Consider the following 18935-nt stretch of genomic DNA (forward strand, 5'->3'; position numbering starts at 1 on the left):
TAATAAGCTGAAAGACTGAATGTACGCATTTCCAGATGTATAAGTTTTGTTGATCATTGCGAAGAGTCTTTTCTGGGTATGTGTTAACTAACTTCTCTGAAATCAAAGAACTCACCTAATCAGTTCTACCTATCCCACAACAAATAAATCCACAACCTCAGTAATAATCTTCTGCCTGAGAACTGCAATCATGAAAAAAGTCATATAAAGTGGGGGAAGTTAAGAATTACTGGAGAGGACTGCAAATGAAGTACAGTTTTTGTTTGGAAATTGCCACTTGATTCTTTCTCAACCTACTGCTGCGTGTGACGTGAGAGAGAAAGCGTGTGCTCATTATTTAAGAACCTGAAGATGAGGTCGTTGGCAGTTAAGTCCTATCCAGGCATACAGCTTTCACTGAAAAGAAAAATGAGGAATCCTTTTTTTTTAATGTTCTTGCTGTGCCAGTGTTTTTGTCTCTTACTACAAGAAATACCTGCTTCTGAAACTGTCAGCGTACTAACTTTTGGAAAGCCTGCACTCAAGGAGAGCGATTTCTCCTTTGATTGTTGTTAGCCAGCCAGTTCCATTTGCTGCAATATTCTCCCAACAATCCTCTGCAACATCGCATTGGAGATTGTGTTCCATTTTGCTTTCTTTGCTTGTGTGTGAGCCCTTTCTCTGTACTGTCTCCCAGCTGCCCAGGGACTTTCCTACTCTCTGTGTGATTCTGTTCACCTGTTCAGTGAAGCTGTGTGGCTTAGAGATGTGCCTTAGGGCTCGTTAGCTATGTGGGAAGAGGTGGTTCTTGCTTTCTGATGCATTTGGCTCACAGGCTGTGCTGATGAAACCGTTCATTTATTCATTCAATCGTATTTATTAAGCGCTTACTGTGTGCAGAGTACCGTACTAAGCGCTTGGGAAGTACAAGTTGGCAACATGTAGTGACGGTACCTACCCAACAACGGGCTCACAGTCTAGAACTGTTAAGTGAGTTGGAGGTGTCTTTATATCCACATTTTATAGCCATGTCAAATTGGTCCTGCCTTAAAGGATCTGTTGTTGAGGATCTGTCCAATAGTAACAAGACTTTTCTGGGCTTCAGTTACTTCATCTGTAAAATGGGGATGAAAAGGGTGAGCCCAGTGTGGGACAAGGGAATGTGTCCAACCTGATTAACTTGTATCTACTCTACTACTTAGAACAGTGCTTGTCACATAGTAAGCATTTAGCAAGTACCATACTACTACTACTACTATTGCACTGTTATTATATTATTATTATTACATTATTAGTAGTAACACCTGGAGAGTTCCCAGTACTCTATCAGTCTCGACGATGGGAGGAAAGAGTCAGGCAGAGGCGTATCCATTCCATTCCCAGCTTGGCCAGTGGCTAGAGAGTGGAAGGCAATCTGCTACAAGTCAAAACTCACCTGTGCTGGGCAGCAGCGGCATAGGAGAGAGTCGAGGGTGGAGAATTAAGTTGACTGCGTAGAAGAAGACAATGGTAAACCACTTCCATATTTTTACCAAGAAAACTCTGCGGATAAACTACCAGAACGATTGCAGATGGAGGTGGGGTGTTTTGGGAGGGATGTGTCCATGGCTTTGCTATGGGTCGAAGATGACTTGACGGCATGACAAGTATTATTAAGACTTAGGTTTTACCCCAAAGTTCTACGGTTACTTCAGGAAACTCACCCCTGTGCCTATTAGATTGTGAACCCCACAAGGGACAGGGACTGTGACAAATTCCTACTCGTATTTCTCTCCCAGAGCTTAGTACAGTGCTCAGCACACAGTATGCATTTTATAAATGCTATTACTACTATTGCAGAGGGAGAGGATGAACCAAAGTGAAGCCCTGACAACCTGCTTGGCTATTTTTCTGAAACAGAGATCGTTGTAGAACAATCACTCTTCCCCCACTTTAAAGCCCTCACCTCCTCCAAGAGGTCTTCCCAGACTAAGCCTCCCTTTTCCTAAGCTCCCCTTCCCCTCCGCGTCACCTCAAATCGCTCCCTTTGCTGTACCCCCCCACCCCACAGCACTTGTGTATCTATGTACATGTCTCTAATTCTATTTATATTGATGCCTGTTTACTTGTTTTGATGTGTATATACCTCTAATTCTATTTATTTGTATTGATGCCTGTTTACTTGTTTTGATGTGCGTATATCTCTAATTCTATTAATTTATATTGATGCCTGCTTACTTGTTTTGATGTGAATATATCTCTAATTCTGTTTATACTGATTCCTGTTTACTTGTTTTGATGTCTGTCTCCCCTCTTCTAGAGTGTAAGCCCAGTGTGGGCAGGCATTGTCTCTATTGCTCTAAAGGGAGTCATCGAGAGCTACAGTATACTTAGTATTTTTGTATATGGGAAGACTTTTGTCTATGAAGGGTGGACTTCACCTAAAATAGCAAGAACCTTAAAATTCATTCATTCATTCAATCATATTTATTGAGCGCTTACTGTGTGCAGAGCACTGTACTAAGCGCTTGGGAAGTACAAGTTGGCAACATATAGAGACGGTCCCTACCCAACAGTGGGCTCACAAAATTGGCCTTGCAATTTTGTTTGAAATGTGGTTGTAAGAGTGAATGAAAGAACTGGCTACACATTAAAGAGGACAGAAAGAAAATCTCGGCTTCCAAGATTCACAACATGGAATAGATTGAAAATCTTCTAGAAACAGACTTGAGTTGAAATATATTTCTGAAAATTGAAGTCTACTTTTGTGTGATTCAAAATGTATTGGAAAAAAGAAAATCTCCTCAACATTGAAAAATACATGAGAGAACGTGTTTTCGTTTTTCTGCATTTTCGTGGTGTCATTTAATAGTCTGGGCCTTGTTGCTTTACTTCAGCTGGTGGAGAAGAGAGAAACTCTTTACCCTTGTCATGAATACATAAGTTGCTTAAATAGAAAAAGGCAAACGTATACAGTATCAAGGGGGATTATGTTAGGATTTTGACAGTTCAACAACTTATTTGCATAACAACAACCAAGAATAAAATGTTTCAGTTCAAACCTGTTGTATTTCCCCAGATATTTTATTAGTTATCCACTGCCCTGCGTGGAATAGTCAATTGTTGACAAATTTTCCACCAATTTTAAATCCGGATCATTATATATCAATTTATTTTTTTAAATAGCTAAGTTACTGCAAATAATGTTTTTTTTATCAATGCCTCTCCTGGTTTCTGATCAAAACCCAAAACTTAGTTTAATTATCATGTGAATGTTTTCACCAATTTCCATTTCTTTACTAAAACTAGATTTAGTTGAATTGATCAGCCCACCTGAACTCCTCTCTTTCCCAATCTGATGATTTCCACTGAAGATCTAAACTTAAAAATCCAATCTGAGTAGAAACTTGATAATAAGGGTAGTTAGATGCTTGTGCCTTGCATTTTGTGAAATAGTCCAAAATTTTTCTTTTTCCCTAAGAAAGAAAGAAAAGTAAGGTAATCTTGGAATTGATTTTTATGTCCAGAACAGAACTCCTTATCTTCCCATCCAAGATCTGTCCTCCCCCTAATAATAATGGTACTTGTTAAGCACTTGCTAACCGCCAAGCACTGTTCTAAACATTGGGATAGATACAAGTTAATCACATTGGACTGGGTCTCACAGTCTAAGTAGGAGGGAGTAGGATTTAATCCTCATTTTATAGATGAGGTAGCTGGGGCACAGAGAAGTTAAGTGACTTGGCCAATATCACACAACAGACGTGTCTTTCCTATCATTCATTCATTCAATCGTATTTATTGAGCACTTACTGTGTGCAGAGCACTGTACTAAGCTCTTGGGAAGTACAAGTTTGGAACATATAGAGACGGTGCCTACCCAACAGCGGGCTCCCAGACAAGAAGGGGGAGACAGACAACAAAACAAGACATAGAAACCAAATGAAATAAATGGAATAAATATGTACAAGTAAAATAAATAGAGTAATAAATATGTACAAACATAGATACATATATACAGGTGCTGTGGGGAGGGGAAGGAGGCAAGGCGGGGGGGATGGGGAGGAGGGGGAGGGAAAAGGGGGGCTCAGTCTGGGAAGGCCTCTTGGAGGAGGTGAGCTCTTGGTAGGACTTTGAAGGGAGGAAGAGAGCTAGCTTGGAAGATGTGCGGAGGGGGGGCATTCCAGGCCAGGGGGAGGACGTGGGTCGGGGGTCGACGGTGGGACAGGCGAGAACGAGGTACGGTGAGGAGGTTAGCGGCAGAGGAGCGGAGGGTGCGGGCTGTGCTGGAGAAGGAGAGAAGGGAGGTGAGGTAGGAGGGGGCGAGGGGATGGACAGCCTTGAAGCCGAGGGTGAGGAGTTTTTACCTGATGTGTAGGTTGATTGATAGCTACTGGAGATTTTTGAGGAGGGGAGTAACATGCCCAGAGCGTTTCTGCACAAAGACGATCTGGGCAGCAGCATGAAGTATGGATTGAAGTGGGGAGAGACAGGAGGATGGGAGATCAGAGAGAAGGCTGATGCAGTAGTCCAGATGGGATAGGATGAGAGCTTGAATGAGAAGGGTAGCCCTGTGGATGGAGAGGAAAGGGCGGATCTCGGCAATGTTGTGGAGCTGAGACCGGCAGGTTTTGATGATGGCTTGGATGTGAGGCGTGAACAAGAGAGCGGAGTTGAATAACTGTATCTCTATATCTCTATCACGCAGAGAAGCAGCATGGCTCAGTGGAAGGAGCCCAGGCTTTGGAGTCAGAGGTCATGGGTTCAAATGCCGGCTCCACCAATTGTCAGCTGTGTGACTTTGGGCAAGTCACTTAACTCCTCTGTGCCTCAGTTACCTCATCTGTAAAATGGGGATGAAGACTGTGAGCCCCCTGTGGGACAAGCTGATCACCTTGTAACCTCCCCAGCACTTAGAACAGTGCTTTGCACATAGTAAGCACTTAATAAATGCCATCATTATTATTATTATCCTCCCTACCTCACAAGCCCATAACCTTGGCGTTTTCCTCGACTCATCTCTCTCATTCAACCCAGGCATCTAATCTGTCATTAAATCCTGTCAGTTCTACCTTCACCACAGCACTAAAATCCATCCTTTTCTCTCCATCCAAACTGCTACTCTGCTGGTCCAAGCGCTTAGCTTACCCCACCTTGACTATTGCGTCTGCCTCCTCACTGACTTCCCTGCCTGCTGTCTCGCCCCCATCCAGGCCATACTTCATTCTGCTGCACAGATCTTTTCTCCAAAAAAAAAAAAAGTTCAGTCTATTCCTCCCGACTCCTCAAGAGCTTCTAGATTGCCAAGGAACTCCTTACTGCTAGCTTTAAAGCACTCAGCTTGCCCTCTCCTATCTTACCTTATGGATCGCGTCCTCCAGCCCAGCCCACACACTTCCCTCCTAAGCACCAAGTTTCTCACTGCTCCCCGATCTCGTCTATCTCACTGCCGACCCCTTTCCCATGACCACCTTCTGGCCTGGAACTCCCTCCTCCTTCACCAGACCACCACTCTCCCCACCTTCAAAATCTTAGTAAGGTCACACGACCTCCAAGAGGCCTTCCCTGATTAAGCCCTCTTTCCCCTAGCTACCTCTCCCTTCTGTATTGTCTATGCACTTGGACCTTTGTGCATTTGGTATTCACCCCACTCTCAGCCACCCTGCCCTCATGCACATATCTAAAAGTTATATATTATAAATGATTTATTTATATTAATGTCCGTCTCCCCTTCTAGGCTGTAAAGTCGTTGGAGGGAGCAAACGTGCCTACCAACTGTGTTTTGCTTCCCCACCTGCAGCACAGTGAGCACGCAATAAATGCCTTTGATGATGAAAGTCTGTCTCTCCCTCTGGATTGTAAGCTCACTGTGGGTAGGGAACATGTCAAACAACTCTTAGTACAGTGCTCTGCAAAAGTAAGCGCTCAATAAATACCATTGCTGGATTGATCTTTTACGTGTGCAAATGTCTTTGTGCCTAGAGATATTACTTATTATGGTATTTGGTAAGCGCTTACTACATGCCAAGCACTGTTCTAAGTGCTAGGGTAGGTACAAGGTAATCAGGTTGTCCCACATGGGCTTCACAGTCTTACTCCCCATTTTACAGATGAGGTAACTGAGACACAGAAGAGTTAAGTGACTTGCCCAAGGTCACACAGCAGAAAAGTGGAATCTGATAAAGGGTCCATTGGCAGGAAGTTGTGGCAGAGGGCCAAGGTCTGCCTGAGTATATCATTTGCCCGATTGGCATTTTAGCCCACACCATCAATTCTTCATTATCCAGGGATTTGCCCGATTGGCATTTTAGCCCACACCATCAATTCTTCATTATCCGGGGACGGATTATCCAATCGATATATTAGCATTGCTGCTGCTTCTCTTTTGTCTAGATTTTTCCAGACACTCACTTCACTGCTCATTAGCAGCTCCGCGGATGAGAACAAGAGGTGAAGTAGGTTCAGTAGTCATTGTTGCTCCCTCTTACCTTGTCTTATGCCATGGAGGCATTCCCAACCCTTAGCGACACCAATCAATCAATCAATCAATCGTATTTATTGAGCGCATACTGTGTGCAGAGCACTGTACTAAGCGCTTGGGAAGTACAAGTTGGCAACATATAGAGACAGTCCGTACCCAACAGTGGGCTCACAGTCTAAAAGACACCACGAACACATCTCTGCCCAGCACGGGTGAGTCTTGACTTGTAGCAGATTGCCTTCCACTCGCTAGCTACTGCCCAAGCTAGCAATGGATTGGGTATTCAATCAGTCAGTCAATTGTATTTATTGAGCGCTTACTGTGTGCAGAGCACTGTACTAAGCGCTTGGGAAGTACAAGTTGGCAACATATAGGGACGGTCCCTACCCAACAGTGGGCTCACGGTCTAGAAGGGGGAGACAGAGAACAAAACCAAACATACTGACAAAATAAAATAAATAGAACAGATATGTACGAGTAAAATAAATAAATAGAGTAATAAATATGTACAAACATATATACGTATATACAGGTGCTGTGGGGAAGGGAAGGAGGTAAGATGAGGGGGATCCTCTGCTTGACTCTCCCTCCCGTAGCCGAGACTGGTAGAGTACGGGAAACTCTGAGGGGGAGCTCCTTGATAGGAGCTCTAAAATACAAGTAGGGGAATGAGATTGAAACAGGTCTGTGAAGTCTCAAGGTTTGGTTTTATCTGGAATTACCTATTCCACAGAATTGTGAGTTGATTATATTGTCAGCCTTACGAATCATGGTAAAAGGCGGCATGCTTAGGTAAGGTAAAGTTAAAAGCTAATTAGTAGAAAATATAAAGAGTAACACGAGTATTTTTTTAAAAATAGAATCAGGAAATCTATATCCAAATTGCCCCCTTTCAAAATTACAAAAATTAAAAAAATCAGACTACAGATGATCTGTGAATAGCAGAGGGAATTAGGTAGAGGCAGCTCTGAAGGAACTTGAGTTTCCTGCATGAAAGCTGCTCTTTAGTGTGTCATAAATTTCCTTTCTCTTTTCTGCAGAAAACAGATATGAGAGAGCGCTCCTGAAGAATCTCTCTCTCAGCTTCATAGAAATGTTTGGTGTTAATTGGTAGCATCTGAAGTCTAGTGTTAATTGGCTGACAGACAAGATGAATACAGGAGGCTGAATTTGGGACCCCTTCAAAGTCTCTCTTTTTTGGGGGAACCGAAAAAATAAGCCTGGTTTAATTTAGCTGTTTATGTTCAAAGTGAGCATTTCATGTTTTTATAAAGCTTTATAAAAGCTTTTATACTTCCAAAAAATCCCGATTAGGGTCTTTAATTTTTAGACTTGGAAGCCTCCTCTGTGGCTATTCTTTCTAAATGTACACAATGTTTCTCAGTGGAAAGAGCATGGGATTGGGAGTCAGAGGTCATGGGTTCTAATCCCAGCTCTGCCACTTGTCAGCTGTGTGACTTTGGGCAAGTTACTTAACTTCTCTGTGCCTCAGATACCTCATCTGTAAAATGGGGATTAAGACTGTGAGCCCCACATGGGACAACCTGATTATCTTGTATCTCCCCTAGTGCTTAGAACGATGCTTGGCACATAGTAAGTACCTTACAAATGCCATCATCATCATTATTACTATTATTGTGTCAGCAAGGTGCATTTGAAAAGACTGCAGGCAACAGTGAGGCTAAAACATTTTCAGCAGGACTATCCGAGCTCTGCATCCTCTCACTTCTCTCTGTTTTCTATAGTCTGCTAAACAAGAAAGTTCTCATGAAGAGGAGCAAATCCAAAGAGAAATCAATGTTTTGCCCAAATGTAAAAGTATGATTAATAGGCAGAAATCTCAGTTCGTATTATACTCTTTCAGGCTCTTAGTACGGTGCTCTGCACACAGTAAGTGCTCAATGAATGTGATTGATCCCCCTTCTAGACTGTGAGCCCACTGTTGGGTAGGGACTGTCTCTATATGTTGCCAACTTGTACTTCCCAAGCGCTTAGTACAGTGCTCTGCACACAGTAAGCGCTCAATAAATACGATTGATTGGTTTGTTTTCATTTAGCAATATTCTTTGAAGATTCAAATGCACTTTGTGTGTATTTTCATAACAACTTAAATATATCTAGATTTGTTAATAAATTAATAAATATGGAGTTATCCAGTATTGGGGCGGGGAGGGGTGGAGTGGTTATGTTCTTGAAGAATTAGCATCTTGGAGAAGGTAGATGATTTGAAGGTACCATCATGCCTGACGCTTTTTGGTATAAATTCCTATTATCTCCACCACTAGCAGAATGCTTTACACCATTGTCCTGCATTATTTCACTCTTTTAAATATTGCAGAGTGGTAAAATCACAAAGGAAAAATACAGAGTACTGTACAGAGTACAGAACAATGAGGTTGAGGCAGAATTAGTAGTACTTATTAAGCACTTAGTCAGCAGAGCACTGTACTAAGCCCTTGGGAGAGTAAAATAGATTTGGCAGACATGATCCCTGCCTCTGAGGAATTTACAGTCTAGTGGGAGGAAAAAAAAATGTATAGAATAAATTCCAGGTAAGGGGAAGCTACCGAGTTCAAGGATATTTACGGAAGTGTGGTTGATTGATTGATAAGTGCTAATGAGAGGTGGGAGGTGGCAGGGGTTGGAGGTGACTAGAGAAGCAGCGCGGCTCAGTGGAAAGAGCACGGGCTGTGGAGTCAGTTGTCATGGGTTCAAATCCTGGCTCCGCCAGTTGTCAGCTGTGCGACTTAGGGCAAGTCACTTAACTTCTCTGGGCCTCAGTTACCTCATCTGTAAAATGGGTATTAAGATTGTGAGCCCCCGTGGGACAACCTGATCACCTTGTAACCTCCCCAGCGCTTAGAACAGTGCTTTGCACATAATAAGCACTTAATAAATGCCATCATTATTATTATTATTACTACCCTAAGTGCTTAGATAAGAGGAAGTGTGTTCAAGTGGCAATAGGGTGGGGAGAGGAGAGATTAAATAGGAAAGGGCTCCTAGGGGAGATGTGATTTTAGAAAGGTTTTGAAGATGTACTGTGTCCAACCCGATTATCTTGTATCTACCCCAGTGCTTAGAATAGAGCCTGGCACATAGTAGGCACTATAGATGGCACTACCATCCTTCCCCTCTCACAAGCCCTCAACCTTGGTGTCATCCTCCACTCCGCTCTTTCATTCACCCCCACATCCAATCCGTCACCAAAACCTGCCAGTCTCACCTCCACAACATCGCCAAGATCCGCCCTTTCCTCTCCATCCAAACTGCTATCCTACTCATTCAATCTCTCATCCTATCCCGACTGGATTACTGCATCAGCCTCCTCTCCGATCTCCCATCCTCTTGTCTCTCCCTACTTCAGTCTATACTTTAGGCTGCTGCCGGGATCATCTTTGTGCAGAAATACTCTGGGCATGCTACTCCCCTCCTCAGAAATCTCCATTGGCTGCCAGTCAACCTATGTATCAAGCAAAAACTCCTCACTCTCAGCTTCAAGGCTGTCCATCACCTCGCCCCCTCCTACCTCACCTCCCTTCTCTCCTTCTCCAGCCCAGCCCGCACCTTCTGCTCCTCTGCCGCTCACCTCCTCACTGTACCTCGTTCTCGCCTGTCCCACCGTCGACCCCCGGCCCACGTCCTCCCCCTGGCCTGGAATGCCCTCCCTCCGCGCATCCGCCAAGCTATCTCTCTTCCTCCCTTCAAAGCCCTACTGAGAGCTCACCTCCTCCAAGAGGCCTTTCCAGACTGAGCCCCCTTTTTCCTCTCCTCCTCCTCATCCCCGCCGCCCTACCTCCTTCCCTCCCCACAGCACCTGTATATATGTTTGTACAGATTTATTACTCTATTTATTTTACTTGTACATATTTACTATTCTATTTATTTTGTTAATGATGTGCATTTTGCTTTAATTCTTTTTGTTCTGGCGACTTGACACCTGTCTACATGTTTTGTTTTGTTGTCTGTCTCCCCCTTCTAGACTGTGAGCCCGTTGTTGGGTAGGGACCGTCTCTATATGTTGCCAACTTGTACTTCTCAAGTGCTTAGTACAGTGCTCTGCACACAGTATGGGCTCAATAAATATGATTAACGGAATGAATGAATAAATATTATCATTATTATGATTATGATTAAAATGGGGAGAGAAGTAGTCTGCCGAATGTAAGGGCAGAGGAGAGGGAAGCCATGAGCAAGACACCAGCAAGCGAGGCAAGCAAAGAGGCACAATGCATCGGTTGGCTTGAAAGGAGCGAAGTATGTGAGCTGGAGTCGAACCGAGGGGAGAAGGGAGGATAATTTTGGGGAGAGAACTGATGGAGTGCCTTCAAGCCAGTGGTCAGAGGTTTCTGCTTGATGCCAAGAGGAATGGGCAGCCACTGGAGGAGTGGATTCAGAGGAGTGCATTGATTCATTCAGTGGTATTTATTGAGTGCTTACTGTGGGCAAAGTGCTTAACTGCACTGAACGATGTTTTAGAAAAGTAACCAGGGCAGTAGAATGTAATATGGACTGGAGAGGTTGGAGGCAGGAAGTTGAGGCAGTAGTCGAGTAGGGGTATGATGTGACGAGGTTAATTTTTGGAGTCGTTCTAGTTTATAATGGTTTGATGTAGGCATATTGGTGTCAATGTGTACTGACTGGTTTTCTGGAAAACTAACTACCTTGCTTCAATTGAGTTTGCAGAGGTCAAGCATCTATAACACAACTTCTCTGTGCCTCAGTTACCTCATCTGTAAAATGTGGATTAAGACTGTGAGCCCCCATGGGACAAGCTGATTACTTGAGTCTACCGCAGCACTTAGAACAGTGCTTGGCATGTAGTAAGTGCTTAACAAATACTATAATTGTTATTATTCCAAGGATCCTCCCCCATCCCTGTCCATGCTTCCAGCACCTAGTACATTTCCAGCGCAGACAGGGGAGTGAACTAAAGTGACCAAGGAAAACTGTAAGCTCCATTGAGAAGCTGGGCTTGCACATGCAGAGAGGGAGGCTAGGCCACTCATTCCTACAGTCTCTGGTCCTGCTCATATTCTCATGGTAACTTGGCTCACCCACCACTTTGCCACCTCTCCAGGGCGGTGCTTTGACTCTGCTAAGATGTGAAGGGGAAATAACAAGGAAGAGGGATGAAGAGTGAGTGAGAGGATCTATCAGGGAAGGCTCATTGCAGAAGTCCTTTTCCAGAGAGCTGAGAAAGGAGCTGAGTAAAATAATAATGATGGCATTTATTAAGTGCTTACTATGCGCAAAGAACCGTTCTAAGCACTGGAGTCAGAAGAGTAAAAGAGTTAAAGTGACGCAAGGTTGTGGACTGTAACCTCCTTGTGGGCAGGTATCATGTCTCCCAACTCCGTTGTATTGTACTTTCTCAAGCACTCAGTAGAGTGCTTGGCACACAGTAAGCACTCAGTAGAGAAGCAGTGCGGCTTAATGGAAAGAGCACAGGCTTGGAAGTCAGAGGTTGTGGGTTCTAAACCCGGCTCCGCCACTTTTCAGCCACGTGACTTTGGGCAAGTCACTTAACTTCTCTGTGCCTGTTACCTCATCTGTAAAATGGGGATTAGGACTGTGAGACCTATGTGGGACAACCTGATTACCTTGTATCTCCCCCAGGTCTTAGAACAGTGCTTGGCACATAGTAAGCGCTTAACAAATACCATCACTGTTATTATTATTATTAATAATAAATACCATTGTTCTGCATACAGTGATGATGATAATGATAATGGCACCTATTAAATGCTTAGTATGTGCCAAGCACTGTTCTAAATGCCATAGATTCAAGTTAAACAGGTCGGACGCAGTCCCAGTACCACGTGGGGCTCATGGTCTATGTAGGGGAATTTAGTGCTTAATAAATGCCATCTATTGATTGCAAGGGAACCCTGGTAGTTCTGTTTTGTTTGCTCATCCTGAGCATTTCTATTAGCTCAGCACTAGCGGGTCTCTAGTGTCTTGTGCATGGCCAGTGAATGAATGAATGAATGAATTATGGTAGTTGTTAATCAATCAATCGTATTTATTGAGCGCTTACTGTGTGCAGAGCACTGTACTAAGTGCTTGGGAAGTACAAGTTGGCACCATATAGAGACAGTCCCTACCCAACAGTGGGCTCACACTTACTATGTGCCAAGCACTGTTCTAAGTGCTGAGGTAGAGTCAAGTTGGACACAGTCCCTGTCCCCCATAGGGCTCACACGCTTAGAACAGTGCTTGGCACATAGTAAGTGCTTAACAAATACCACCATTATTATTATTATTATTATTATTATTATTATTCTTAAACCCTTTTTTACAGATGAGGTAACTGAGGCCCAGGGAAGTTAAGGGACTTGCTCAAGGTCATGGAGCAGATGTATGGCAGAGTCAGGATTAGAACCCAAGTCCTTCTGGCTCCCATGCTCTATCCACTAAGCCACACTGCTTCTTAGCAGGTACAGTTACATGTGTCTTGCTCATCTATCCTATATGTCATAGATGTGGCCCTCTTTTCACCGTGCAGCTGTTTAAAGAATTCTAGGTGATGTGGCGTAGTGGCTGTCTCCTCTCTCAGAGATGCCGTATTTAGGTAGGAGACAGTCCATATGTCTGAACGATAGCTGTTTGTAATATTGAAATTCACCCCGTGTTTATTTGAGCAACTGAAGTATGGTTTACTAGAAGAGTTCTACGCGCACCTGTGGGATTTTTCTGATCTTTTCAGGCTCTCCTTCAGTTCACTATCAGAATAATATGATGGAAATAAATGCCGGCCTTCTGCTGTGTTTGTTTTTTTTGGATTTTTTGTTTTCGTTTTTTGCCTTTCTCTTGCATTCTTGTAAGACCAGATTTAAATCAGAATGAGCATGGGAATGGGAGGTGGTGTTTCAAGTGAAAGAATGTGATTTCCTTTGAATGGAAAGGAAACAACAAGACATCCTCAAATTATCCACGTCAAAGCTCTGGGAGCTTGAGACTGGTTTTCATTATGGCTGCTTGAGAGAAAATTGGTTTAGTTTCATTTGGAGTGGGCACTAGTGGAGGCTGAATAACTTAAATGTATATTGCCTTGACTTCAATTTTCAGTTCAAATTTTTGTAAAATCAAATTACTGAAATAACATTCTAATGCAAATAAAACTACCAAAAATTTGAATAATCTTTAATGCGCACCTGTAGTCCACCTTTATCAGACATTGAATACCATGGAAAACTAATACTCCATGAGGAAGAACGGTAAAATTAAATTGCAGTTTATGAAAGAATAGCCAAGGGCATTTTTAAGCCCAATTGTAAGGTTTGAATAGTTTGCCTGGAATTCAGGAAGTACATAATAATTAGTGACAGTGGTGATATAGGCCGTTGTTGGGTAGGGACCGTCTCTATATGTTGCCAGCTTTTACTTCCCAAGCGCTTAGTACAGTGCTCTGCACACAGTAAGTGCTCAATAAATACGATTGAATGAATATAGAGTCATTTTAAATATGTATGCTGAAAAAGCGATGAGCCTTGGATCACGATGTCAGTGGAATTTATTGAGTCCTTCTCATGTGCTTCTCAGAGAAGCAGCGTGGCTCAGTGGAAAGAGCAAGGGCTTGGGAAGCCAGAGGTCATGGGTTCTAATCCCGGCTGTGCCACTTGTCAGTTGTGTGACTTTGGGCAAGACCTTTAACTTCCCTGGGCCTCAGTTACCTCATCTGTAAAATGGGGATGAAGACTGAGCCCCACGTGGGACAACCTGATCACCTTGTATCCCCCCCCAGCACTTAGAACAGTGCTTTGCACATAGTAAGCATCATGTGTAGAGCACTATACTAAGCACTTGGGAGAGTACAATAGAGTCGGTATTCACGTTCTGTGCCCACAATGTGCTTATAGTCCAGAGGGGGTGACAAACATGGATATAATAATAATAATAATAATAATAATGGCATTTATTAAGCACTTACTATGCGCAAAGCACTGGTCTAAGTGCTGATATAAATACATATAAATGGATATAAATACCTAACTTACAGATATAGTGTCAAATGAATACCAGATGCCTAAAAGGTACAGAACCACTCTCTCAGGATCGCACTTGGAGAGTTTCCAGTACTCTTACAGTACTCTACCAGGCGGGAGGAAGAGTCTAGCAGAGGCATACCCATTCCATTCCTAGCTTGGGCAGTGGCTAGCGAGCGGAAGGCCGTCTGCTATGAGTGAAAATTCCCCCGTACTGGGCAGTGACAGCATGAGAGAGAGAGTCAAGAGCAGAGACTCAAGTTTACTGCGCAGAAGAAAGCAGTAGTAAACCATGTCCGTATTTTTACCAAGAAAACTCTCTGGATCCACTACCAGAATGATTGCACATGGAGGTGGGGCTTTCTGGGGGAGATGTGTTGCCAATTTGTACTTCCCAATCGCTTAGTACAATGCTCTGCCCACAGTCAGCGCTCAGTAAATATGATTGAATGACTGTGTGGAGTCACTATGGGTCAGAGGTAACTCCAAGGCATAAGACCAGAAAAAAGGTATGGATCCAAGTGCATAGATGACACACATGGAGGGGCAGTTGGCGAAGAGAAGGCTTCATTGGGGATGGTTTTTTGGAAGAGTTGTGACCTCTATAAGGCTTTGAAGGCGGGGAGTGTGGTGGTTTGGTGTGAATGGAGGGTGTTCCAGGCCAGAGAGGGGAAGTGGGAAAGGGGTTGGTAGTGAGATTAAAAGGATCGAGGTACAGTGAGTAGGTTGATAGAGGAGAGAAGTGGGAGGTCTGGATTGCAGTAGAAAATCAGGGGGGTGTGGTAGGAGGGGGCAAGCTGATGGAATGCTTTAAAGCTGATGGTAAGGAGTTTCTGTTTAATGGGGAAGTGGATGGGCAAACACTGGGTTTTATCGAGGAGTGGGGAGATGGGCTGAACTTTTTTTTTTAGAAAAATGAACCATGAACAGAGCGAAGTATGCCCTGGAGTTAGTAGAGGCAGAAGGCAGAGACGTAAGTGAGGAGGCAGATGCAGTAGTTAAGGCGGAATAGAATAAGTGCTTGGATCGACATAGAAGCGGTTTGGGTGGAGAAGAAGGGGCAGATGTTAGCGTTGTTGTGAAGGTAGAACCGACAGGATTTAGTGACGGTGAATGTATGGGTTGTCGGAGAAAGGTGAGTCAGGGACAGCACCAGGATTACAGGCTTGTGAGATAAGACTGATAGTGGTATTGTCTACAGTGATGGGAAAGTCATGGGGAAGACAGGGTTTGGGTGGAAGGTAAGGAGATCCATTTTGGACATGTTCAGTTTGAGGTGTCGGTGAGACACCTATTACTCTATTTTACTTGTACATATCTATTCTATTTTATTTTGTTAATATGTTTTGTTTTGCTCTCTGTCACCCCCTTCTAGACTGTGAGCCCACTGTTGGGTAGGGACCGTCTCTGTGTGTTGCCAACTTGTACTTCCCAAGCGCTTAGTCCAGTGCTCTGCACACAGTATGCGCTCAATAAATACGATTGATTGATCGATTAAGCGCTTACTATGTGCAAAGCACTGTTCTAAGTGCTGGGGAGGTTACAAGGTGATCAGGTTGTCCCACAGGGGGCTCACGATCTTAATCCCCATTTTACAGATGGGATAACTGAGGCACAGAGAAGTTAAGTGACTTGCCCAAAGTCACACAGCTGACAATTGGCAGAGCCAGGGCAGAGCCCGTGCCCTTTCCATTGAGCCACTCTGCTTCTCTGTTAGCCCCTTCTAGACTGTGAGCCCACTGTTGGGTAGGGACCGTCTCTACATGTTGCCAACTTTTGTTCTTCCCAAGCGCTTAGTCCAGTGCTCCGCACACAGTCAGCGCTCAATAAATACGATTGACTGAATGAATGAGTGACCGTCTCTAGATGTTGCCAACTTGTTCTTCCCAAGCGCTTAGTACAGTGCTCTGCATGCAGTCAGCGCTCAATAAATACGATTGAATGAATGAATGACCGTCTCTAGATGTTGCCAACTTGTTCTTCTCCAGCGCTTAGTACAGTGCTCTGCATGGTCAGCGCTCAATAAATACGTTTGAATGAATGAATGACCGTCTCTAGATGTTGAGGTAAGGCGGGAGGGATGGAGGGGGAGAGGAAGGAGGGGGCTCAGTCTGGGAAGGCCTCCTGGAGGAGGTGAGCTCTCAGTAGGGCCTTGAAGGGAGGAAGAGAGCTACCTTGGCGGATGTGGGGAGGGGCGGCATTCCAGGCCAGGGGGTGTATGGCGGATGTGTAGCGGGCCAAAAGCGAGGAAAATTGAGGAGCTGGATGTTCCCCAATACTGCAGGGGCGAGATCCAATTTTTCTTCATAAAACCGAGTAACTAAGCAGAAGCCATCATGAGGGTTCTGCTGAAGCGGTAGCAAGCCGAGACTAGATGGCTCCGTCTTCACGCCTCCTAAAGATGACTTCTTACTTTGTCATTGGCAGGCATTGACTGAAAACATTTGTCTGTGGGGGGTGATGAAACCAATCCAATAATCTGTTTTTAACGCCCAACTCCTCCTCTAAACTCCTTTTGGGCAGGGTTCACATCTACCGACTCTGTTGTAGTGTACCCGCCAGAGCGTTTTGTACGGGGCCCTCCACAAAGCAAGCGAGCGCTCAGTACATAGCAGAGATCAATCGATAACCATCAATAGATAAGCAGTATGGCATGGGGATAGGGCACGGGCCTGGGAGTCACAAGGTTTGCTGCCATTTCTCTGCTGCAGAGACAGCAGACCCGACCCCGTAGGCCCTACTGAGAGCTCACCTCCTCCAGGAGGCCTTCCCAGACTGAGCCCCTTCCTTCCTCTCCCCCTCGTCCCCCTCTCCATCCCCCCATCTTACCTCCTTCCCTACCCCACAGCACCTGTATATATGTCTATACGTTTGTACATATTTATTACTCTATTTATTTTACTTGCACATATCTATTCTATTTATTTTATTTTGTTAGTATGTTTTGGTTTTGTTCTCTGTCTCCCCCTTTTTAGACTGTGAGCCCACTGTTGGGTAGGGACTGTCTCTATATGTTGCCAACTTGTACTTCCCAAGCGCTTAGTACAGTGCTCTGCACACAGTAAGCGCTCAATAAATACGATTGATTGATTGATTGATTGAAAGAGCACGGGCCTGGGAGTCACAAGGTTTGCTGCCATTTGTCTGCTGCACAGGGTTAGGGCACGGGCCTGGGAGTCACAAGGTTTGCTGCCATTTGTCTGCTGCATAGGGACAGCAGACCCCCACCCCGTAGGCCCTACTGAGAGCTCACCTCCTCCAGGAGGCCTTCCCAGACTGAGCCCCTTCCTTCCTCTCCCCCTCATCCCCCTCTCCATCCCCCCCCCATCTTGCCTCCTTCCCTTCCCCACAGCACCTGTATATATGTCTATACGTTTGTACATATTTATTACTCTATTTTACTTGTACAAATCTATTCTATTAATTTTATTTTGTTAGTATGTTTTGGTTTTGTTCTCTATCTCCCCCTTTTTAGACTGTGAGCCCACTGTTGGGTAGGGACTGTCTCTAAGTGTTGCCAACTTGTACTTCCCAAGTGCTTAGTACAGTGCTCTGCACACAGTAAGCGTTCAATAAATACGATTACTCTATTTATTTATTTATCTTACTTGTACATTTCTATCCTATTTATTTTATTTTGTTGGTATGTATGGTTCTGTTCTTTGTCTCCCCCTTTTAGACTGTGAGCCCACTGTTGGGTAGGGACTGTCTCTATGTGTTGCCAATTTGTACTTCCCAAGCGCTTAGTACAGTGCTCTGCACATAGTAAGCGCTCAATAAATACGATTGATTGATTGATTGATTGATTGATTAACAGAGCATGGGCCTGGGAGTCACAAGGTTTGCTGCCATTTGTCTGCTGCATAGGGATAGGGCACGGGCCTGGGATTCAAAAGGTTTGCTGCCATTTGTCTGCTGCATAGGGACAGCAGACCCCCAGCCCGTAGGCCCTACTGAGAGCTCACCTCCTCCAGGAGGCCTTCCCAGACTGAGCCCCTTCCTTCCTCTCCCCCTCGTCCCCCTGTCCATCCCCCCCATCTTACCTCCTTCCCTTCCCCACAGCACCTGTATATATGTCTATACGTTTGTACATATTTATTACTCTATTTTACTTGTACATATCTCTTCTATTTCTTTTATTTTGTTAGTATGTTTTGGTTTTGTTCTCTGTCTCCCCCTTTTTAGATTGTGAGCCCACTGTTGGGTAGGGACTGTCTCTACATATTGCCAACTTGTACTTCCCAAGCGCTTAGTACAGTGCTGTGCACACAGTCAGCGTTCAATAAACTCAATTGATTGATTGATTGATTGATTGATTAACAGAGCACGGGCCTGGGAGTCACAAGGTTTGCTGCCATTTGTCTGCTGCATAAGGACAGCAGACCCCCACCCCGTAGGCCCTACTGAGAGCTCACCTCCTCCAGGAGGCCTTCCCAGACTGAGCCCCTTCCTTCCTCTCCCACTCGACCTCCTCTCCATCCCCCCCATCTTGCCTCCTTCCCTTCCCC

General features: G+C 44.5%; 1 protein-coding gene across 3 annotated transcripts in view; it reads left to right on the forward strand.

Annotated features, from left to right (window-relative positions):
* PHKB (phosphorylase kinase regulatory subunit beta) overlaps nt 1–18935 on the forward strand; it is a 261142-nt gene that overhangs the window by 14190 nt on the left and 228017 nt on the right. The gene's annotated exons all lie outside the window — the stretch shown is intronic.

Source organism: Tachyglossus aculeatus, chromosome 11 (assembly GCF_015852505.1).
Source record: "Tachyglossus aculeatus isolate mTacAcu1 chromosome 11, mTacAcu1.pri, whole genome shotgun sequence".
In the NCBI taxonomy this organism is placed as follows: domain Eukaryota; kingdom Metazoa; phylum Chordata; class Mammalia; order Monotremata; family Tachyglossidae; genus Tachyglossus; species Tachyglossus aculeatus.